The sequence below is a fragment of the Macaca mulatta genome, chromosome 5 (genome assembly GCF_049350105.2).
Source record: "Macaca mulatta isolate MMU2019108-1 chromosome 5, T2T-MMU8v2.0, whole genome shotgun sequence".
NCBI classification, from domain to species: domain Eukaryota; kingdom Metazoa; phylum Chordata; class Mammalia; order Primates; family Cercopithecidae; genus Macaca; species Macaca mulatta.
This window is the reverse complement of record NC_133410.1, coordinates 159,297,595-159,322,749: the sequence shown is the minus strand read 5'-3', so window position 1 is coordinate 159,322,749 and position 25,155 is coordinate 159,297,595. Positions and strand designations below refer to the sequence as shown.

The 25,155-nt window shown below is 33.8% G+C and overlaps 1 protein-coding gene and 1 pseudogene across 5 annotated transcripts in view; one reads left to right on the top strand and one right to left on the bottom strand.

The window, feature by feature from the left end:
* The window catches only part of LRBA (LPS responsive beige-like anchor protein), a 766,998-nt gene that overhangs the window by 295,066 nt on the left and 446,777 nt on the right, over positions 1–25,155 (top strand). The gene's annotated exons all lie outside the window — the stretch shown is intronic.
* Positions 786–2,251, bottom strand: LOC106998540 (protein archease pseudogene; annotated as a pseudogene).

Genomic DNA, 25,155 nt, shown 5'->3' with positions numbered 1-25,155 from the left:
TGTGGAAGGAGCCGAGCATAGCTTTATTCTCTGCTGTGACAGGGCAGCACTGAGATGAATGTAAAGTCCTCCAGTCACTGAGCTCTCCTTCCTCAAAGTGCAGTTTCTGTCTGCAGTGCATGGCCACTTATGGGCGATGGGGCAGAGGTGGCATCAGTGATTCAAGTCTGTCTCAGGAGAGACAATGCCTCTTTCCATGATATGAAGTTAAAAACAAGTACTGTGATCACTCACCTGATTTTTGGTTCTCGTGATGGTGCTTTACTGTGTGCAGATAGTTGTTAAAATTTGGTGTTGCAGCAGGGTGAACGAACGGGATAGGCCTCTATTCTGCCATTGTGCTCTACCCTTCTCTGATGTTGCTGATTTTTATGTTACATATGTCAATTCATACCCTCTTATGGAAGCTGAGGATATTAAACACTTGTATGTTCCTTTTCTTTTCTCTACCCTCACCTCCTAATTTTTAAAGTTATATTTTAATTTTCATGTTGTCTAAATTTATAACATTCATGTTTATAATCACATTTCTTGTAGTACTTGAGTTTTTGTTCTTTATTTAAATGAATTCAATACACACTCTTCATTCCCCCCATTTTATTAGTCGCAACTTAATTTCCAGATTCTTTCTTTTGACTCAGTTCTTAATTGGCTGCATTTCATGGTTATTTTTTCCATAAGGGGCTTATGTGTGTTGTAAACTTAAAGTTCTTCCATGTTTAAGAATATTTGCTTGCTGTCTTTATATTTGAATGGCATTCTGCTTAACTTTATATATATTTTTTCTGGGTGTGGAAATATATTTTCTCAATTTTTTTTTTTTTTTTTCCCAAATTGGATTTAGTGCCAGGCTGCCGCTGGCATCAGCATTCCATTCTGGGGGGAGGCTCAGGGCTCACATTGCAATGGAAGGGCATGAGGCACCTGCTGCCACAGCAGATAATCAACAAATGAATGACCATAACTGCCCCCCTAGGAATTGAAGAATTCTTTAAAGTTTGATTGTTTGGGGAACACAGACCAAGGATGTGCCCTGATTTTCCATTTCTGAAAGTCACAGTTCAAGTTATAAATTTCTGGCTGGGTGTGGTGGCTCCCACCTATAATCCCAGCACTTTGGGAGGCCAAGGTGGGCGGATCACTTGAGGTCAGGAGTTCAAGACCATCCTGGCCAACAAGGTGAAACCCCATCTCTACTAGAAATACAAAAATTAGCCAGGCATGAGGTAGCACATGCCTGTAGTCCCAGCTACTCGGGATGCTGAGGGATGGGAATTGCTTGAACCTGGAAGGCAGAGGCTGCAGTGAGCCGAGATCATGCCACTGCACTCTGGCCTGAGCGACAGAGCAATACTCCATCTCAGGAAAAAAAAAGAAAAAAAAAGTTATAAATTTCTGTTCTACAGTTACTGTATATCAAAAGATACTGTAGAAATTAATTCACATTGTCTTCCCCAAAGGAAGAGAAAAAAAATAAAAAACAATACTTAGGAGTCTTTTCTTTTTTGGTCTTAAATGTAAATGATCATAAAAACTTCTGGGTTTTCTTTATTATAGACTTGCATTGCTGAATATGTTATAACTTTGACTTCTGTTCCGTGAGTGTGCTTGGACAATGAAAATTCTTCTCTGCACCCAAATGATTGTAATTTAAAATGTCTTGATCAATACAAAGTACTTTTACTTCCCAGGGTATGAAGAATTCATCAGCATTGGACTTATAAAGCCACTCATCTAAAAAGTGAAAAAGAAAAGTAGAAACTCCTTGGGTTTCTGCTTCTATTGTTTGGAGAGGCTCCACAGTCCCAGTATCTGTGATGTAACCAAACATGGCCATTGCACATTGCTCAAATCCTTCCTCCAAAGTATCTCCCCATGTGTGTAACTAGACATCTGCTGTATGATCCAAATACTCGTAATTCCTATTGACTGGTGGATAGTTGGCCTTGATCGCCTTCTATTCTTCAGTCAAATTGTAATCTCTAACATCTCCCTCTTTCTGTGCCATGACTGCCTTGCTTGACTTAATTTTTTTGGGTAACACTTAAATTCTCTTAGAACTTTGTAGACATTGCTTTGTTATCTTCTGACTTTGAATGTTGCTTTCAGAGGACAGTCTGATATTTTCCTTCAATTTTTGATTTGCTTTTTGTGTCGTCTGCCTGTGATTTCTTTGTCCACAAAATTCTTTAAGAGGAATATGGCTCAGTATTGAACATTATTTATCAAATTATCCTGGGACATAGTTTCTCGTTATAATCGGCAGATTCTGACTTTTTCCTTCAGTTCTTAGGAAATTTTTTAGATTTGAAATGCCATTTTCACTTTGTTTTGTTTTTCCTTACTTAGTAACACTTAATAATATTATGTTAGCTATATGTTTGTCTTTCACATATATTAGTTATTCCTTAGTTGCTTGACTTTCTTTGATCCTTAGCCTTATTTTTCCACCAGTAAGTACATTTTTAATGTTTTATTTTGTCTGGGATATTTATTTGTAACTTATTTATTATGTCTATAAAGCTTATGTTCTGTTTCTAATTTTGTGTATTTAGGACTTCAGCCTCTTTCCTTAGTCACTTACTTTATTTTGAATTTTATTTGCATTATGTTTTTGTTATGTTGTTCATTAGAAAAAATAATCATGAAGAATTTTCTTTTATTCTTTGACTTACACTTTCTCATCAGATTTTTTTGTCTTTTCTATATTAAAGTTTTATTTTAAATCTATTAACTTATTTATTTGTTGATTGATTGGTGCTGTATGTTTGTGTAACTACCATGCTCTTTTGTTTTGTTGTGTTCATTGTTAGAATGCTCTGTGCAGATACTCTGTTGGCTTACACAACAAGATATCTTAGTGACTTATTTTCCTCTCCATCCTCTGTGTAAAGGTAGTATTTCCCCCATCTGAGCTACAGTTTGATTTTTGTAGAATATCCTATAGCCTATCATGAAGAGAAAGCACTATTTGAAATAGGTGAGGGGACTTTCTTAGAAATCCTCAATTTTTTTCTAAGATTTTGTTAAATATTTCCTACCAAGTTCATTCTATCTCGTTAGACTGTAGACAGTTCTCATGGGAAAATGTGCTTAGGCTTTGAATCATTTTCCTCAGTCATTTAAGAGAAGAGAGTAGAGTCGAGTTTACTTCAGTTTTAGTGAATCAGCACCATTTTTCAAATTCTTGCTTCACCAGTATTTGTTCTGTAAGTTTTTCTGGCATCTCCAGGTAGAAGGGGAAAGAGGTAATGTTACCTACTCAATTTGTTTCTCTCTGTATTTGAAGGCATTGAGAAAATTATCAGAATTTTGTCAGCTTACCAATATTGCTTTGGGGGCATGGGGATATGATTAAGAACTAAGCTTTGTTGCTCCCTCAGTTCTAGAACCAGTTTGTTTTTGTTCCCCTTGGCAACCAGTATTTTGATGTTTGGTGATTTATGGTGTGTTCCTTACATTGTTTCATTATTTTTAAAAATTATTTTTGTTATTTATTTATTTATTTATTTTTTGCTGATTTGTTTTTGGAATTGAGGAAGAAAAAAAAAGTAATTGCAATATCAGCCTACCATCCTAACCTGGAATCTATTTCTTATTGTACTTTCTAATTAATTATGGAGAAGTTTTCTTTGTTGTAACTATGGGTTAAGAGTGCACTTTTTTTAAATTTGAAATTTAGTGATTGTGGTGGTGGGTAGTATATGTGTTCTTTTGTATATGAATGAGAGAGAATAATGGAGTAAACATGTAGAATTGGTGTATGAATGAGAGAGAACGAGGAAGGTGGAAATGTGGAATTGAAAATTGAAGAAATGTCTCTAAAACACTCTGTCGTGAAAGAGATTAAATAGATTTGATCTGAACAGTATATATATTTTTGATTTAGGTAAGGAGTGATGGTGCCAACAGTAGCTAATATTTCATGAATCCTTATGCTATTTCAGTAGCTATTAGAGGTGTGTATAAGTAGTAACTAATTCTTACAACAAACCTCTGAGGTGGTACTGATATTATCCCTCATTTTATAAGTTTGAAAATAGCATAAAGCAGAAATAACCTAGAGTTACAACTTGGATCCATATCCGGATAATCTGTCTCCTAATTGCTAATGTATGAATTTGGTTCAAATTTTATTAGATTTCTAAAGAACGTGTGAATGGGATCTAATCCTAGAATACATTACAGCTTTATTCTAAGCTATTTAATTTTATGTTTTGTCTAATACAGTTTTTCATTTTAATCATTATTGTGCTGTGAGATTTACAATATTGTATAGTAATATTTTAAGGCGTTACAATAAAATATCTAAATAAAACAAGAAATATTTCCAACTAAACATTGTTTTTACTTAAAATTTTAGCAGAGAAAATATATTTGTTCATGTCTTCTACATTAGAGTCAATTTTAAGAGAGCAAACGTATATTTTTTCTTATGTATACTAGTCTTTACCCTTTTTCAACAAACGTCAATTGGTTGAAGCATGTTCATGTTCTAACTGTATTGCTCTTAAACAATACTCTGCAGGATGAGGCATATTTTTTTTGAGACAGCTTATATTTTAAAGGTTATCTGTATTCAGCCTTGAATTCATGCTGTACATTCTTAATAATATAACTGAATTTTATCTACTGCTAGTTACCTTCTGCAAAAAAAGAGATGTTGTCATCTCTTTAATGTACCATTTGTGGTTGTAAAGTAGCTGACTTGTTTCATTTATTATCAAAGGATTGATGACAGTGTAGATCTGCAATGTGCATCTCTTTAGTTCATTGCATGCTTATCATTGGAGTGGGATATCCTTGACATTTTATGATTTTGGTTTACGGAGAGGTTCCGTGAATGTCATGACATCATTGATTAGCTGTACATCTTAACTTTGTTTCTGAATCTTATGGTTATAAACAGAATATTTATGAAAAAAATTATGTCATGCAGAACATTGTACCTTGTAAACATTGTGCATGTGTTAATATACATGTTTCCTGGCAATCATTTTTGTAAAGAATGTTGTCTTTCAGAATTTTAGTTTCTTTGAACTAATGTGATATATCTGTAAAACATATGTGCTGATGATTATCACTTAATGATTTTACTTTTAGGAATGTATATGAGTTAAAATCCACTTCAGTAAGAATTTTCAAATGTTCTTTGGGCCAATGTTGTTTTGAATTTTATCTAACATGCTGTAGAGCTCACTTGTTGCTAGCTTCAGTAGAACTGCAAACCAGGTGGTCTCTCAGTTTTTTTGAAGTAATGAAAATGGAGTCTTTTTTTGTTAAATAAAGACCATGAAAATGCTGATTATTATTATTATTACCATTATTATTTTGAGACAGAGTCTCACCGTGTCACCCAGGCTGGAATGTTGTGGTGCGATCTTGGGTCACTGCAACCTGAACCTCCTGGATTTAAGTGATCTTCCCACCTTAGCCTCTCGAGTAGCTGGGACTACAGGTGCACACCACTACACCTGGCTAATTTTTGTTTTTTTTTTTTTTGTAGAGATGGAGTTTCGTCATATTGCTCAGGCTGGTCTCAAACTCCTGAGCTCAAGCCTCCCAAAGTGCTGGGATTATATATATGAGCTGCTATGTCTGGCAAATATGGCAGTCTATATATATTTTTAGATGAAGAATTCAAATATGTTTTTCCAATTAGCAAGCAAAATATTTTTATTAAAATAGTGAACATTTTTGTGAGTACTTTTAAATTTTTAAAAATAAACATTTTTATAGTACCACTTATTTTTCTGAATTCTTAACAAATATAAAATAAATTATCAAACAATCCTTTGAGGTAAATGTTATTATCTTCAGCCCAGTTTTACATATGAGAAAACTATAGTGAGGCTCTGTGATTTGTTCTAGGTCATATAGCTAGTATGTGATGAAGCTTGAACTTGAACCCGGTAGTCCGATACCCAGTATCAACTGACGATCTTTTTGCATGTGGCCTCTCTAACATCATCTATTAAGTGATTTAGTATGCATTGTCTCATTTCAGTACCACGACACATCTTTGATGTATGTATGCAAGGTAGATTGAGTGAATGTGATTTAGCTTTGATCACAGAACAATTAAATCCATGATTCTGAACTGGAACCCAGGTTTCATAACAATAACCCAGGACAGTCTGTCCCCATTGCCTCTGTCGACTTCATGGCAGTGTTTTCCTATTGTAATAATATATTATTGAACATATTCTTGACAGTTCTAAGGAATGTGAAACATTTTAACAATTACATATTTTAGTGTTATGTATTTTAGGGTAATGTATATACCAATTTTAGAGCTAATCATGATAAATTACTCAATTTTTCTCCTAAGTAGTTACTTTTTTCCTCAGCGATGGATTTTTAAATTTAAAAATGTTTATTTTTCTAATTATAAAAATGAAGTATTTTTTAATATAGGAAATTTAGAAAATAAGAAATGTAAATAATAAAAGTCATTTATTGTCTAGCTTGAACATCTGTTTATCTTCGTTGGATTTTGCTTTTTGTTTTTGACTAATTTGAAATAACTATAGATGTAAAACAAGTTGCGAAGCTAATGCAAAGGTCCATCTATTTTTTACCCTAGTTTCTTTTTTTTTTTTTTTTTTTTAAGACGGAGTCTCGCTCTGTCACCCAGGCTGGAGTGCAGTGGCCGGATCTCAGCTCACTGCAAGCTCCGCCTCCTGGGTTTACACCATTCTCCTGCCTCAGCCTCCTGAGTAGCTGGGACTACAGGTGCCCGCCACCACGCCCAGCTAGTTTTTTGTATTTTTTAGTAGAGACGGGTTTTCACCGTGTTAGCCAGGATGGTCTCGATCTCCTGACCTCAGGATCCGCCCATCTCGGCCTCCCAAAGTGCTGGGATTACAGGCATGAGCCACCGCGCCTGGCTCTCTATTTTCTTTTTTTTTTATACGCGTATACTCATTTAACTTATTAACTGAATCTACCCATTCACCAAACTAGAGTCATATGCATGCTTCTTTAAAATATGACAATAAAATAACGTATTGCTAGCAATTTGCCATTTGTGAAAATTTTTGAAAATGTGATTTGTAACAGCTATTTATATTTCCAATATAAATATGTACTTATTTATTTTACCAGTCTCCATTCTTACACTCTTAAATTATGTATATTTTGCTTTTGTAAATAAAGCTTTGAGGAATTTAGTGTTCAGAAATCTTTATTTATGTTTCTGATTTTTTAGTTGGCTAAAGTCTTCTAAGTGAAAATCTAGGATCAGAGAATGAATTTTGAGAAACTTTATACTTTTTTTTTGTTTCTCTGTTCCATTGCAATAATTGAATAATTTTCAGTTTGATAAATAAAAGCATGTAGAATCTTGTTTAAAGTTCGCATTGCATTTAATTTCTAGTGTGAATGAACACTGCTTCATTATAATCATGATAGTTTTAATGTTTTTAATGTCTATTTGTTTCCTTTGCTCGTTAAAACAAAATCTGTGTTAGTGATTTACTGATTTTTATATGACTTTATATGATAAGGGTTTTTTTCTTCTGTTTTATTTGTTGTAATATTTTCCCCCAGAACTTTCTTTTTATCGTGATTTGTATTATAGATTTATAGTCTCTTAAATTGTAATACAATTTAATTTAAAGTTTTTCCTTTATTATCGCTTTCCTTATTTTTAGGTTTAGTAAATTATTTTACATTTCAAGATTATTTAAATGTTCTCTTGTGTATTCTAGATTTTTCGTGGTTTTTTATATATATATACTTTTTTCTTGTTTCTCTGTGGTTTTATATATTTTTATATATATAAAAAATTTTAACAATTTTTATTTGTTTTATATATATTTATATATATGTGTGGTTTATATATTTTATCTAGAATATATAATATATATCTTTTATCTAGAATATATATTATAATATATATAAATAATATATATAAACATAGAATATATGTAAGGATATATATGTGTATATATATATATTTTATTATTTTTTTGAGATAGTGTCTCACTTTGTTGTCCAGGCTGTAGGGTGTTAGCGTGATCATGGCTCACTGCAGGTTTGACTTCTTGGGGTCAAGTGATCCCCCCATCTCAGCCTCTTGAGTAGTTGGCCCCACAGGTGTGTGGCAGCATGCCTAGCTAATTTTTTAAAAAACTTTTTGTACTGACGGGGACTCGCTATGTTGCCCAGTCTGGTCTCAAACTCCTGGGTTCAAACAATCCACGTACCTCAGCCTCCCGAGCAGCTGGGACTACTGGTGTGTGACACCATGCTTGGCTAATTTTCTATTTTTGGAAGACATGGGGGTTTCACTCTGTTGCCCAGGCTGGTCTCAAACTCTTAGGCTCAACTGATCCTCCCACTTTGACCTCCCAAAGTGCTGGGATTGCAGGCATAAACCAATGTGCCTGATTGATTTTTAATCTTTAAAATATCTGAGATATATTTATTTGTATTGTATAAGACTCTAATCTTATTTTCTTTAAATGCTTTTAATCAGTTTCTCCAAAACGATCTCTCTTTGCTCTCTTTGGTTTGTCAAGCTTTCTTTATTACATATGAATCTCATGTTTCTTAGGGACTAATTCAAGGGTTTATATTGTGTTTCATAAATTTTTTTCCTTATCGTTCATCACCCAGTCATTAAGTTAATGAAACTTTTTTTTGGTTTTTCTCTTTTTATTATGTAAATGTAAAAATATATAAAAGTAGAAGGAATAGTATAATGAACACCCATTATCTAGATTTAACAATTTGCTTGATTTTTATTTCTTGCTGAAGTGTTTTAAAGTACATTATAGACTTTTTGACAGTTGACCACTTAGTACTTTAGTATGAATCTTTAAAACATGAGGATGTTTTCCTATATAGTTACAACGTCATTATCATTTGTAAAAATCAGTGACAATAATTCATGAATGTGTTCTAACACTTAATATCCTGATTTCCCCAGTTATTTTAAAAATGTCTTTACTACCCTAATTCCTCTAACAAATATCCATTGAAGAACCACACATTACAAATAGTTGTTAAATTTCTTTAATTTTTTTAAAAAAATGTTAGGACAACCAAAACTTACAGAAATGTCTCAAGTACTGAACAATATTTTAAAAAACAAATTTAATGAGATATAATTCATATAATTTACAATTCACCCATTTAAAGTGTACAATTCATTGATTTTTAGTATGTTGACGGATCTGCCACCATCATCACAATCAATTTTAGAACAGTTTAATCACCCCAAAAAGAAACCCTGGACCGTTTATTAGTCACTCCCCATTTGTCCCCAAATTACCCCTAGACAACCATGAATCTGCTTTCTGTCTCTATTGAATTGCCTATTCTGATTTGATAACATTGTAGTTATAGTTTTATATGATATGCAGTGTTTTGTGATTGACTTGTTTTTCTTAACGTAGTATTTTCAATTTTAAGAATAGATCTTCTAGGGATGAAAGAAGGTAAGATTTTAGGATGGGACACTTTCTGGAATTTAGTTCATTTATGTTTCTTTGCATCCTATCATTATGAGTGTTGGAGCAGTAATTTCTTGCAACTTTTGTACATCCTACTTAGAAGCCAACATCCATCTAAATTTTTAAAATTTAAATACTGTTTTTAAGATGGATAATATATTCATAGTTCTAAGCATACAAAAGAGTTTACAGGAAAAACTTTTCTGTCTTAGAGGAATCAGTATTATCAGTTTCTTATGTTCCCCTCTGCCCCCGAAATATTTTATACAGGGCATACAAATATGTTTTGTATTCTTTTACATGGATGGATGTATCATGAACATACTGTTGTGCACCTTGCTTTTTTCTTTTTTACTTAAAATAACATCTTCATGTGAGCATATACTGAGCGTTCTGATTTTTTGTGCTTGCTATAATAATCCAGTATATATTTTTATATCTCTATCTTCATTATTTGACATTTATGTTCTTTCTATTCTGTGGTATTATATGCTCCTGTTTATAATTTTGTATTCTGCATTTAGTTGATATATATTTATATAGGTAGCTATTGAATTTTACATTTTTCTTTATCATCTGTTAAATTATATTGTGTTCTTAATGTCATCCCTAAAAATAATGCTGTATATTAATACATTTTTAAAACCCATTTTATATTATGTGGATAAATCCTACCAGATGAAGGGTGTGCTTTTTGTTTTGTTTGTTTGTTTTCTTGTTTTTTTTTGAGATGGGATCTCACTCTGTCACCCAGGCTGGAGTGCAGTGGCCCAGTTTGACCTGACTATAACTTCTACCTTCCGGGCTCAAAAGGTCCTCCCACCTCAGCCTCCTGAGTAGCCACCACTCCCAGCCATTTTTTGTATTTTTTGTAGAGATGGGGTTTCTCCATGTTGCCCTGGCTTGTCTTGAATTTCTGGCCTCAAGCAGTCCTTCCGGGCCTCCCAAAGTGTGGGAATTACAGACTTGAGCCATCGCCTGCGTCCCTAGGGTGTTTTTTTTTTTTTTTTGACATAACCATTTCTAACTTGAAAGTATTTTTACAACTATTTAAAAGTGTTCTTGGTTTCTTTTATAATAGGCCAATGTTATGAAATAAATAGATTGGCCATTTTGTTTTTTCAAAGGGCCACATCAGGGACTTATTTATCCACTGGGATAAGTTAATTGTTCTCTAATTCATTTGTAACTGGTGGTAACTATATTGTTTCTCTCCTGCATTTGTTTTGTTTTGGTTTCGTTTATTTGAATGCTTAGTTTCACCTCTTTTTAAGTGACAAAACCAAATCAGGGTATGAATTTTCTTCTGTTAACTGCAGTGGTTTCATCCTTTTTTTTTTTTTTTAACGTGATGTTCTCGTTTTTATGTTGTAAATAGTCGGTCTTTTTTGATGTAGTAGTTATTTATTTTCCAGGGAATTTGTACTTTATTATTAGTTCAAATTTTGTTATTCTTTTCTTATTTTGTTACTTTATGAGCAGATAGTATGGTCTGTAGAATTTCTGACTTTGAAATTTATTGAGGATTTTTAGTTGGCCTAATTTGATATGCTTGTTTTTATAGGCTTTTATGTATATTTAAAAAAAGAGGCACTATAATAAACCACAACATTCTGATCTATAATCATAATAAAATTTCCACTAAGATATTTTAAAGAACTCAGAGAAATGATTATCACGTTCATTTGAAAAAAATAAATTAATATTCTAGTCTCTTCTGCATGAAGATCAGGAAGGCATGGTTAGCTCTGTGGAAATTAAATGTGGGGATTGTATTATTGGATCAGGTATCAGAACACAGCATAACATTTTTCAGGTTTCTGAAGATAGTAATTTTCTTGTGTTTTAAACATACCAGACAATGTCAAAGGAGTGTATCGGTAGATTCGTCATGTTAGATATTTCTACAATGAAAAGTTAACAAAGATTAAAACTGAAAATGAAGAAAAAATTTGGGTGAAGAAATTTGGCTTATTTTTAAATATGTAAAATTATAAAATTTGAGAATATCAAGATTCATAGACAATTGGGAAAGGTATGAATAGGAAGGAGAATACCAGTTGTAATGAAAAAATGCAAATTAAAGTGACAAAACTGTTCAAATACCTTTTCTATCAATGGATGAACAGATAAAAAGTGAGTTTTCCATACAAGGAAATATTATTCTTGTGTATGTACTTGTATAGTGTGTGCTTGTATATATTATATATTTATATATGGATGTATATATATAAATTCTAAGATTTGAAATCACAAGTTGTATAAATAAAATTCTTATGTCAGAGATTTGTTATGAAGAAGAAAATATAATTCTCCAACAGATATTCCTTTCAACAAGTTTTATTCTTAGATATTCATTTAGTATTTTGATTTTTTCTGTCTAATCAAAGACAAATAGTGTTACCTATTTTGTTTCATATTTAATATTAATTCATAACTTCTGTTATATTAACGGTCTAGGTTTAAATATTTAAAAAATATTTTGTTGTTGCTTTGGGTCTAAAACTGTAATGTATTCCTAATCTATAGATTTTTTCAGGATCATGTGTATTATCCATATATTTTTGAATTCTAAGTTTTATATTATTGGATACTGCAAAATTTCTTCATACTTTTACATGACTTCCTGCATTCTTTCTAAATCATGTTCAGCAGTAGCTTCTCTGCATGATTTCTCTTCAGTAATTAAATTTAGCATTTCCAGCTGCTGAAAAATTTGTTAGCCCTTTCTGTTCATTTGTGTTTCCTCATGCGTAAAATGTAAGACTTCCACATATTTTTAATTCTTTCAGAGTACAATTATATAGGCTGAGTTCAGCAGTTATATACTGTGAATGGTTTGCTTTCATCAACCTTAGAAAGGAATCAAAATATTAATCTTACTTGTTTATTTAAATATGAATCTGATGTATATCAGATATGTAATCACATTGAGTGGCTTCCTTCTGGTAGTTTAGAAGGTATTTAGATTTTTTTTTCCTTTTTTTTTTTTTTTGAGATGGAGTCTCGCTCTGTCGCCCAGGCTGGAGTGCAGTGGCGTGATCTCGGCTCACTGCAACCTTCGCATCCTGGGTTCAAGCAATTCTCCTGCCTCAGCCTCCCGAGTAGCTGCGACTACAGGCACACACCACCATGCCCAGCTAATTTTTGTATTTTTAGAGACAGGGTTTCAACATGTTGGTCAGGATGGTCTCAATCTCTTGACCTCGTGATCTGCCTGCCTCAGTCTCCCAAAGTGCTGGGATTACAGGTGGGAGTCACTGTGCCAGGCCTAGATTTTGTTTTCTTAGAATATTTTACTAGATTATTTTTAAAGATATGTAATTTCAGACACCTGTTTTCTCTTTTTAAGCATAGATATAAGCAGTTACACAGATCTACAAGTTGAACTGATTACCATCATTATTTAACGAGTCTTTGATTATAACATAGCAGAGTAATTTTAAATAGAATAAATAGGCTGGATGTGTTGGCTCACACCTGTAATCCCAACACACTGGGAGGTCGAGGCAGGAAGATCACTTTAGTCCAGGAATTTGAGACCAGCCTGGGCAACATAGGGTCACACCATCTATACAAAAAAATTTTTAAAAAATTAACTGAGCATGGTGGCATGCATCTGTCATCCCAGCTCTTGAGTCCAGGGTGTCAAGGCTGCAGTGAGCCGTGATGGTGCCACTGCACTCCAGCCTAGGCAATAGCATGAGACCCTGTCTCAATAAAAAGAGAAACAAAAAGAATAAATAAATCTATGTCTTTTCTTTTACAGTACTTTATTTAAGAAACTGTAAAGCAATTATATGAGGGATGCTCTTTGATGTGTAGATAGTGTTTTTGGAAGGTGTTTACTGGTATCACCAAGTCACATATCTGTCTAAAGAGAGTATCATGCCTATAATTCAGTGCTCATTATTCTCCGTTACTTTAAGCACTTCTTGTAGGTAATATCGTTCTTTGTAATATAAGCATATACCTACAGCTCACTAGTTTTAATATCTCAAATGGTCATTCTTTAAAATATTAATGGGTTCATGTATAAGCGGCTATAGATGAATATTAATGGGTTCATGTATAAGCGGCTATAGATGAATTATATCCAATAGAAACCTGGATATAATTTTCACTTGTGGGTTTATTTAAAATTATAGTATACAAAAATGTTATATTTCAGGTCCCTTACTGAGATTCTGATTTGACTAACGGATGCATGGTGTATGATTATTTAGGCAGTTTTAAGTATTTACTGGCCTTATTTCCCAAATCTACTTTGCTTTTCTGTTCTTTACCTTACATAATATTGTTAAATACAATCTGCTTACATAATAAAATGACATGATATAAAATAGAAGGGTAGTAACAATGCAAATATTTTTGATTAAGCTGTTAATTACCTTTAATTGCCCATTGTTTTTAGCAGAGTATCAGCCCATCAGTGATGACAACCATAAAATTCTTATCAGAAAACATAGTGGTAAACCTTTATGACTTTGGATTTGGAAATAGTTTCTTAGAATACTATGAGCATGGAGACGAAAATAAAAATTAGATAATTGGATGTCATCAAAATTAAAAATTTTGTGCATCACAGGATATTTTACTTTTATCAAGAAAGTGAAAAGACAGTCTACAGTATAAGATTTGCAGATTTTTTTTAACTTGATACAAGGTTTCTGTCTCTCTGTCACCCGGGCTGGAGTGCAGTGGTGAGATTGTGGCTCATTGCAGCCTTGACCTCCTAGGCTCCAGCAATCCTTTTGCCTCCAGCCTCCTGAGTAACTGGGACTCCAGGCATGTGCCACCATGCCTAGCTGATTTTTTTTTTTTTTTTTTTTTTTTGTATTTTTGGTAGAGATAGGGTTTTGTAATGTTGCCTAGCTGGTCACAAACTCCTGAGCTCAAGCAATCCACCCTCCTCGGCCACCCAAAGTGCTGGGATTACAGGCATGAACCACAGTGCCCAGCCTGAGATTTGCAAATGTTATATCACTTATATACTGAAGTCTTATATTCAGAATATGTAATAAGTCTTCCCATTTAAAAACAAAAAGACAATCCAATTAAAAAATGAGCAAAGGACTTGAGTTGATTTTTCTCCAAAAAATGAAATACAAATTGCCAACAAAGACATGAAAATGTATTTAATATTATTTGGAAACATTTAGGAAACTGCAAATCCAAACCATAACCACCCACTAGAATGGCTAAGGTAAAAAGACAATAACAAACATTGGTGAAGATGGAACCTTCATATGCTGTTGGTGGAATGTAAAATGGTGTAGCTGTTATGAAAAACAGTTTCGCATAAACTGTTTTCTCAAAAATTTAAACATAGAGTTACCGTGCAACCCAGCAATACCACTTCTATATATATACCCAAAAGATTTGAAAGTTGTTACTCAGACAAATACATGTATGTACACGTTCATAGCAGACTATTCACAATAGCCAAAATGTGGAAAAAAAACTTTGGTGGTTAATTTCATGTGTTAACTTGACTGGGCTATGGGGTACCCAGAGTAACGATTATTTCTGGTTGTCTCTGTGGGGGTATTTCCAAATGAGATTAGCATTTGAATTGGTTGACTCAATATAGTACTTTCCTGTCAGTCTAATGGTAAATCTTTGTCAGCTTCCTTCGTATATTGTCTCTCTTTTGTCTGAGCTTCCTCATGGCGACCTGGCTTCAAGGGAATCTGTTTCCTTCACCATGACCACCACCACCACCACCACCACCACCACCCTCCCTTGAAACTTCTCCATGGGAACCATCGACCTCAGTGTAACCAAAGCCAATGTTTATCTTTTTTTTTTTTTTCATTTTCATAAACCTCATCTCAGTGTCTAATGCTGTTGACTGTTCTCCCTTCCCTGACCATCAGCAGAATCTTATTCGCTCTCTTAATCACTCCTTCTCCATTGCATTTTTTTCTTTTTCTCTATTGTGTTTACATACTGGATTTCCTTGGGACTTTATCCTACACCTTCTCTTTTTATTTAGATTTCTTTGCTAGTTGATTCAGTCTGTTTCCGTAGCTCTTACATGTTATAATATTCTAATTTAAAAATCAGAAACTTTAGTTCAAATTCTTTTTCTGAGTGCCATACTTGTTCAACCTAATTTTACATATGTACTTGGCTATCTCACAAACATCACAGTACTGTGTAACTGGATTGTTAAGAGCAAGGGCTCCGGATTCAAACAGCTTAAGTTTTGGTATTTTTACTAAAACTTTTCAAATTTTTAACCTTTTTGAATAACTTCTTAGCCCTCAATTTTCTTATTTGTGAAATTGAGGGTTGTAACGCAGTTGTGAGAAGTAAGATCCATTTGGAACAGTGTCTGGCATATAGTGAACGCTCAATAAATGTGAGCTGCTATGGGTTGAGTATTGTTAATTCAAAACTCTGAAATTCGAAATGCTCCAAAATCTAAAACTTTTTGAGTGCTGACATGAATTTTAAAGGAAACACTCATTGGAGCATTTTGGATTTTGGATTTTTATATTAGGGATGCTCAAGCAGTAAATATAATGCAAATATCCCAAAATCCAAAATACAAAACACTTCTGGCCCCAAGTATTTTGGGTAAGGAATACTCAACTTGTATCATCTTCGTTGCATCATAATTAATATTTCAAAAAGAATTCTTGATTTTCATTTACCCTAACCTTCCAAATCATAAAGATAAGAGTCATCCTTGAATTCTTTGTTTTCCTCTTAGCCATGCATTCAAATGTCCTGGGAATTCAATCTTTATATTTTCTCTTGAAATTATATACTTCTTACATCATTTCACTCACTTTAGATCTGATAACTGTCTTTCATCTGGATGACAACAACAGACTTTTTTTAATTTTTAATTTTTGTGAGTATATAGTATATATATGTGTGTGTGTGTGTATATATATATAATTATTTTTATTTTTTTGAGATGGAATCTCACTCTGTTGCCCAGGTTGGAGTGCAGTGATGTGATCTCGGCTCACTGTAACCTTCACCTCCCAGGTTCAAGCGATTCTCCTGCCTCAACCCCCTGAGTAGCTGGGATTATAGATGCACACCACCACACCTGGCCAATTTTTGTATTTTTAGTAGAGATGAGAGTTTCACTATGTTGGTCTGGCTGGTCTCAAACTCCTGACCTCGTGATCCACCCACCTCGGCCTCCCAAAGGTATGCATATATATGTCGATGGAGTACATGAAATATTTTGATACGGGGATGCAATGTGAAATAATCACATCATGGAAAATGGGATATCCATCCCCTCAAGCATTCATCTGTTACAAAAAATCCAATTACACTATTTTCTTATTTCAAAATGTACAATTAAATTCAAATCCTCTCTTCTAGCTATTTTGAAATGTACAATATTGTTAACCACAGTCACCCTACTACTGTTCATTAGAACATACTTAGTTCTTCAATCCAACAGTAATTGTGTGCCTGTTGACCAGTCTCTCCATGTCTCCACCTTCCGCCTACCCTCTTCAGCCTCTAGTAACTACTATTCTATTCTGTACTTCTCTGAGATCAGCTTTTTTAGGTTTCACATATGGTGGGGTCATTTGGTGTTTGTCTTTTTGTACCTGGCTTATTTTACTTAACATAATGTCTTCCAGGTCTATTCACGTTGTTGCAAATGACAGGATTTCATTTTTTAGGGATGAATAATATACCATTGCATATGTATACCACATTTTCTTTGTCCTTCATATATTGATGAATCCTTAGGTTGATTCCATCTTTTGGCTATTGTGAATAGTGCTGCAATAAACATGGTAATGCAGGTATCTCTTTGGCATGTTGATTTTATTTCCTTTGGCCATGTACCCAGTAGTGGGATTGCTGCATCATTTGGTAGTTCTCTTAATTTTTAAAGGAACCTCCATACTCTTTTCCTTAATGGCTGTACTAATTTACACTCCCACCAACAGTGTATAAGGTAAAAATTAACTTTTACGTTCTTCTTAGTTACCTGCTCAGAAGCCTTCTTGACCACCCTACCGGGGTGTTTTCCTGGTACAGGAGATTCTCTGTCTTAGCCCTTTTAAAATTGATTTCATAACTAACAACTTACAAAGTACTTTCTTTATTTGCATGTCATTATTTCTCATACTAGTGTAAGAGTCGAAAACATGCTTGTCTTTTTTTTTTTTTTTTTTTTTATTTTTCAGTGCCTAGTGAAGTATATACTTACTAGATCAGTAAATATTTGTTTAATGGATAAAATGATATAATCCCTGGGAATTCTATCAGATTTAAGAGTGTGAGTTTTTTATTTAACATTTGCTTCTTCGTCTTATTGGAGTTTATAAAATAGTTACTAATATTTGTTGAATGCTTTTTATGTGCCAGTAAACATTATATTATACTGGCTGGTTCTCTACACTTTAATTTGATATTTGAGGCTAGAATGAATATGAATATTTTTTCCTTAGATAATATTTTATAGGCTTGGAAGTCTGTCTAGATTACAGTTCGTTTATAAATGGAGTAGGAAATCATTTTAAGAAGCAGGAAAAATGACCTTCAGAGTAAAGGAAATATTTATACTCTTCAAAGATTCCCCAACTTTTCGTGCTTACAGGAGTTGTCCTCTGATTTAAATAACTACTTTAGGTCACCAGCAAAGAAAGTTTATTCTAGGTTACAACTGGCGATATCACTTAAATACTCGCCTCATCCTTTTTATCATAACCCTCCTTTTTTTCCATTTCAACCAGTCTTACGGTATTTTTGAACTTCCATTAATAATATATGTGTATGCTTTTCTTTGTAGTTATTTGCTTCCATGTCTTAGTCTCCTATTTGAATCCTAAACTTTCAGGGAAACATTATATCCCCCATATCTCCCAGCATAGTGCTTTTCACATAGCAGTTACTTAATATAGTAAGTTGGAGAGTTGCTGGATGTGGCATCTTTGTGTTTAGAAATATGAGTGTATCTCTGTTCACCTGTTAGACATATTTGGCCAAATCTTGAAGGTGAGATAGGAGGGTTTAATAAATAGAATTACAAATGTTTTGGCTCAAAACTTTATGAAGTATCTCATACAATTGTGTAGTATATTTGTCTAGAGTTATACTATGCATGTGCACCTATAAATGATTATTTGATAAGAAGAATGTAAATATATGATTCCATGGTCAGTATCTACTTTTCTTGGTGTTTTACCAATTAATAGGTTTAAGTAGGAAGATAAAAGCAGTTTAGTAACTTTTTAGTATTTGGAAGTTACTAAAAAAATGAAGAAATTTAGATTTCACATTTGGATTTTTTTTTTTTTTTTTTTGAGGTGGAGTCTCGCTCTGTCGCCCAGGCTGGAGTGCAGTGGCGCGATCTCGGCTCACTGCAAGCTCCGCCTTCCGGGTTCACGCCATTCTCCTGCCTCAGCCTCCCAAGTAGCTGGGACTACAGGCACCTGCCACCACGCCCGGCCAATTTTTTGTATTTTTGTTAGAGACGGGGTTTCACCGTGTTAGCCAGGATTGTCTTGATTTCCTGACCTCATGATCCGCCCGCCTCGGCCTCCCAAAGTGCTGGGATTACAGGCGTGAGCCAGCATGCCTGGCCTCACTTTTAATCTTTAAATTTTTTTAAATTAGGGCCAGAAAAATTTTTATGTACATATGAAATATGGCATTTATTGATGTATAATAACATAGTACATGCTTGCTCTTTTTATATATTGCTGAGAGTATCCATTTAAATAAAGTAATAATGGCATGATGCCTGCTAATAATTTTCAGATGATTTGTTTTGGCAAATTATAAAACTGCATTTTTCTGTGAACAGTATGTGAAGAAGATACTGTGTTTTATAAGAGCGGATTTTTTATTTTGCGTAAATTTAATGTATACCTTATACCCTCACTCCTCTTACTCCCCTTTTAATAGAGCCCATGAAATATTTTAAGTAGGTCATTATTGTCAAATATAAATTTCTATGTTTTGTACTTTTTGGATAAGCTTTTTATAGTTTCCTTATACATATCTTGTTTTGAATATCAAAGAACAATTTTATTTACTGTGTTAAAACCTGCTCTAATAGGAGCTGTTAATATTATAATAGATTTTTTCCTCGTTAGAATGAAGTTAAAAATGATTAATTCAAACAAACAGTCTCAGTAACAATATGAGTAGCTTGTTCTGGATTCTTTTTATTTTTATTTTTATTTATTTATTTATTTTTTTATTATACTTTAAGTTCTAGGGTACATGTGCACAACGTGCAAGTTTGTTACATATGTATACTTGTGCCATGTTGGTGTGCTGCACCCATCAACTCGTCAGCACCCATCAACTCGTCATTTACATCAGGTATAACTCCCAATGGCATCCCTCCCCCCTCCCCCCTCCCCATAATAGGCCCCGGTGTGTGATGTTCCCCTTCCTGAGTCCAAGTGATCTCATTGTTCAATTCCCACCTATGAGTGAGAACATGCAGTGTTTGGTTTTCTGTTCTTGTGATAGTTTGCTGAGAATGATGGTTTCCAGCTGCATCCATGTCCCTACAAAGGACATGAACTCATCCTTTTTTATGGCTGCATAGTATTCCATGGTGTATATGTGCCACATTTTCTTAATCCAGTCTGTCACTGATGGACATTTGGGTTGATTCCAAGTCTTTGCTATTGTGGATAGTGCCACAATAAACATATGTGTGCATGTGTCTTTATAGCAGCATGATTTATAATCCTTTGGGTATATCCCCAGTAATGGGATGGCTGGGTCATATGGTATTTCTAGTTCTAGATCCTTGAGGAATTGCCATACTGTTTTCCATAATGGTTGAACCAATTTACAATCCCACCAACAGTGTAAAAGTGTTCCTATTTCTCCACATCCTCTCCAGCACCTGTTGTTTCCTGACTTTTTAATGATTGCCATTCTAACTGGTGTGAGATGGTATCACATTGTGGTTTTGATTTGCATTTCTCTGATGGCCAGTGATGACGAGCATTTTTTCATGTATCTGTTGGCTGTATGAATGTCTTCTTTTGAGAAATGTCTGTTCATATCCTTTGCCCACTTTTTGATGGGGTTGTTTTTTTCTTGTAAATTTGTTTGAGTTCTTTGTAAGTTCTGGATATTAGTCCTTTGTCAGATGAGTAGATTGTAAAAATTTTCTCCCATTCTGTAGGTTTCCTGTTCACTCTGATGGTAGTTTCTTTTGCTGTGCAGAAGCTCTTTAGTTTAATTAGATCCCATTTGTTCTGGATTCTTTACTATGTAAATAGTGCTTTTTTCTCCCTTTATCATTCCTATCCCTTAAAAAGGTACGTGGCAGATAATAGATTAAGACTGTAGAATTAAAGATACCTGCTTTGTATTATAATATAACGTAGCTTTTCTTTTGCCTTTTGTAAGGGAAAGAAAATTTTACTTGACAATGAGCTATAAAAGCAGGGAAACCATTTGTACTTCTTAAATTGCATGGTATTATATTAAGCAATACATTTCCCCTAATTCTTTCTGCTATTTTATTTTTTCAACCTGTTGACCAATGTAGCATGGTTCAATTTACATGTAATTTTATTGTTTATCCTATTAGTGTATGTTACTAAAAAACTAAAATGAATGTAGATGGTGAAAATAGATAATAAGGAAATCCTGGAGGGATAACTTTAATTTAATTAGCTATTTTTTTTCTTTTTTGAGACGGAGTTTCGCTCTGTTGCCCAGGCTGGAGTGCAGTGGTGTGATCTCAGCTCACTGCAACCTCTGCCTCCCCGGTTCAAGCAATTCTCTGCCTCAGCCTGTCTAGTAGCTAGGATGGTGCCCACCACCACACCCAGCTAATTTTTGTATTTTTAGTAGAGACAGGGTTTCACCATCTTGGCCAGGTTGGTCTTGAACTCCTGACCTCGTGATCCATCTGCGTCGGCCTCCCAAAGTGCTGGGATTACAGACATGTGTGCCACCGTGCCCAGCCTAATTAGCAATTTTATGTCGTCACTAATACACTGTAGGTGATTTTGTTGTTGTTGTTGTTATCAGGACTTTGTTGATAAAGGAAACTGGTTCCACCTCTTAAATCTTAACCACCCCACAATGTTTGCTTCAGTGTTGGAGCTATATCCTCAGAACATTTCCTAAACGAAAGTTAAACTCCAAAGCATATTTGCTCATGGTATAATTCTTCATGGGTGTGTGGTCTTCAGAGCAATGTAGTTGTGTTTGTCATTAGTGCATCTAAAAAACATAAGGATTTTTCCTTCATATCTTCGTGTTCGAATATCACTTATTCTTAGAAACAAAATGTCCTCTTAGCAATATCAATGCAGTCTTCAAGTTGTAATGAAAACTACTTAGCTGGTTTTTGGGTTCTATTAGTCAATGTTCGTTAATCAGTTGCTGAATACATTCAGTTCTGGTCTCGTTGGAAAGTGTTACTTGAACTACATTTGTTGCCATAACTCACCAACATTTTGAAGAAAATGCTTATGATGTAGTCTTTCACTAACACTTGGCAATTGTGCACACACATAAAACATACAAATAAAATATATTTAAATTTTGGCAACCGGATGTGGTATTTTATAAGTACACCAAACAATGTAGATTTTATGTGGAATATTAAACATCTGGTTTTGTTGGCTTCTTCAGTTTTCTTTCCAATATTTCATTGGACTTTGAACATTTTTCTTTGCAGTTTTTGTTTAAACTGTTTAAGTTTTTATTATTTATTACATCTTTGCACATAGCCACACTTGCATTTTAATTCTTAATTATTTATGGCTACAAAATTACTGCCATCTCTCAGCAGTTCAGGAACACCACCAGAATAGCCTGGCAAAGCTAAGCTGATTATATACTGCACTAAATGAGAATGCAACCTTGACAGTATCTTAGGAGGATCTCAGGGTGAGAGGTTGGGGTGGGTATTTATAGAGTTTCTAGGTATGAACTCAAGTGGTTTACATCTTAGGTCTTTCAATACGAGGTCTGATTGGGGTTCGGTATAAATTTGTCATAGAAGGTTTTACAATTGGGAGAAAGTGAGACAACAGCTCTGATGTAAGTGTTGATTAGTAAACAGTTGATACATGAAATTTTTGCCTGAGTAACTTATTATTCTGAAAATGAGACTGTCTAAATAAGCAGGTTATTGTTCAAATACATTGGTGTTCCTGAAGCAAACAATGAAGTTATTTGTTCTTTGCCATCTTATCTTCCTGGGGTAGGATTTCCTGAAACAAACGGTGAAATAATATTGACTCTGGTGTCTCAGTTTTTAACCTTGCTTGTTAGGTGAATGCGGATGGCCTTGTTTCTCAAAACTGAACTCATTATATTAGCAATTCTTAGTTTAGACTATAACTGGCTTAAATTCTTTTGGAAAATATATTTTAATGAGCAAAAATTAAATATGTCAACATGTTTTGAAGTATGTATACATTATGGCTAAATATAGCTAATTGACATATGCATTACCTCACATATCATTTTTCTGTGTTGAGAACACTGAAATCTACTCTCAGCAATTTTTAAGAATACAATACATTGGTATTAACTAGAGTCACCATGCTGTACAATATATTTCTTGAACTCATTCCTCCTATTAGTTGAAAGTTAGAATATAAAATTTTAGTTAGATTGGAATCTTTTCTTGTAATTACTACAGTTATGATTTGTTTGCTACTATTGATACATTATGAAAAGGCATATCTTTTTTATCAAATAAGTCTAGTGAAGTTTGTTTCTCTAATTGTAAACATCATTAAAACTAGATAATGAAAAATTTACTTCCCATATTAAGCAAATACTGTTAAAACATAAATTTAAAATAATAGCTTTCATTAAAATAATTATAAAAATGTTATATAAATATTTACATTTGAGTTACAAATTATAAACTATTCTTGAAATATTAGACATAATGTATTTCTACTGTATATGACTAGTATCCACATAAAGAGAATTCAGTAAGACGTAAACTTTATTGAGATAAGTCCACTGATTATGTGGTTGGATGCTGTGGCCATGTCTACTTGGTAAAATCTTTCTAAATTCTCTCAATTTCTACACTTACCTCATTGTGGAGTGTAAAGAAGTGGTACTTAACTCGCATTAGAAATGCTGATCGACCATTCTTGAATAGCACGCCTCTAAACTATCAGACTGCCTCACAAATAATTGAATATTTTTGTTAGAGGCATGCTCGTCTGATCTCCATCAGCAGCCACAAATGATCAAAGTTTATTTCACATTTACCCAGAGATCCTTCTGTGCCTTGTATCTTTGGTTTTGTATGGGGAAAATGTGATAATTGTATTCATTGATTTAATAAAAGTGACTGTTTCACTGTTAGCATTGTAAATCCCTTTTACTCCTCCCTAATTTCATCAAACTAGAAATGATATGTTCAAAACTCATTGCTTTAGGTTGTCACTTATGGTATCTCAGGCAATACTTTGAACAGAGATATGCCACATGATTTTATCTGTATTACATTCTTGGGCTTGCAGAAAAATTTACTTCCCTTATTAAACAAATATTGTTGAAACATAAATTGAAAAGAATAGGTTTCATTATACTTTGCTATGTTACAGTTACATAGGCAAAAAGACAAAAGTTTGAAAATCAATCTCCTGGAATTTTGCTTATCATTTTCTTTTGTTGAGTAATTTTTCTGACTTCCTGAAATCCTCTTCACAGGAAAAATTGTAAGGAATGTGGCCTCCTGAACATAGGACGCAATAATGTAATGTGCCAACTTTCCTTCTCTACCTGTGTGTAAGCAAACAGTGCCTTGTATAGACAGACAATGGCTGATGAACTGAGACGTCATTGATTATGTTTCTTTATGGTACAGATGATCATACCAACAATATTTTGTGATTGAATTATAAAGAACTGTGGCTGGATGCAGTGGCTCATGCCTATAATCCCAGCCCTTTGGGAGGCCGAGGCAGGAGGATTGCATGACCCAGGAATTTGAGATCAGCCTGAGTGATATAGCAAGACCCCATTCTACAAAAATTTAAAAATTAGCTGGGCATGGTGGCACGTGCCTGTAGTCTTGGCTGCTTGGGAGGCTGAGGTAGGCAGATTGCTTGAGCTCAGGAGATTGAGACTGCAGTGAACTATAATTAGGCCATTGTACCATGGCCCAGGTGACAGAGCAAAACCCTATCTCAAAACAAAACCAAAAAAAAAAAAAAAACCCCAAAAAACTATGGTTTTCTTTGTGGCCTTTCAAAAATATAATGTTTCTGTGTGTTTTTGTGTTTCCTCCTAAATGTGTATATGATATATTGGAAAAGAACCACTCATTATTTTGCTTGTTAAGTAGGAATCTCTTTGGATTTTGCCGTTTCGTAGCTTGGTAATATTCTTTGACGCTTTTTATGGATGTTTCTGTTTTCTCCCCTTTACATGTCTTGTCCAGTAGAATTGTAATCATACCATAATTTTTTGGCAGTAAATATTTTGCTATATTCAGGAATTTTTTGGTGCTTCATTCTTGCCAGTAAATGTGAAATTTGGTTATCAGGTGACTAAGTTAAGGAATTTTCTGAGGAGAGAACATGACATGAAAATATTACTTTGGAGGAAAAATGGTAAACTTTTACCTTACATTATATTTTGATTAGGACATTGTTTGACGTCCCTTTAGACAGCTAAAGGGTTTTTTTTTTATTTTTAGTCCAAACGATTGTGACCACATTATTTTTTATTCCTGTAA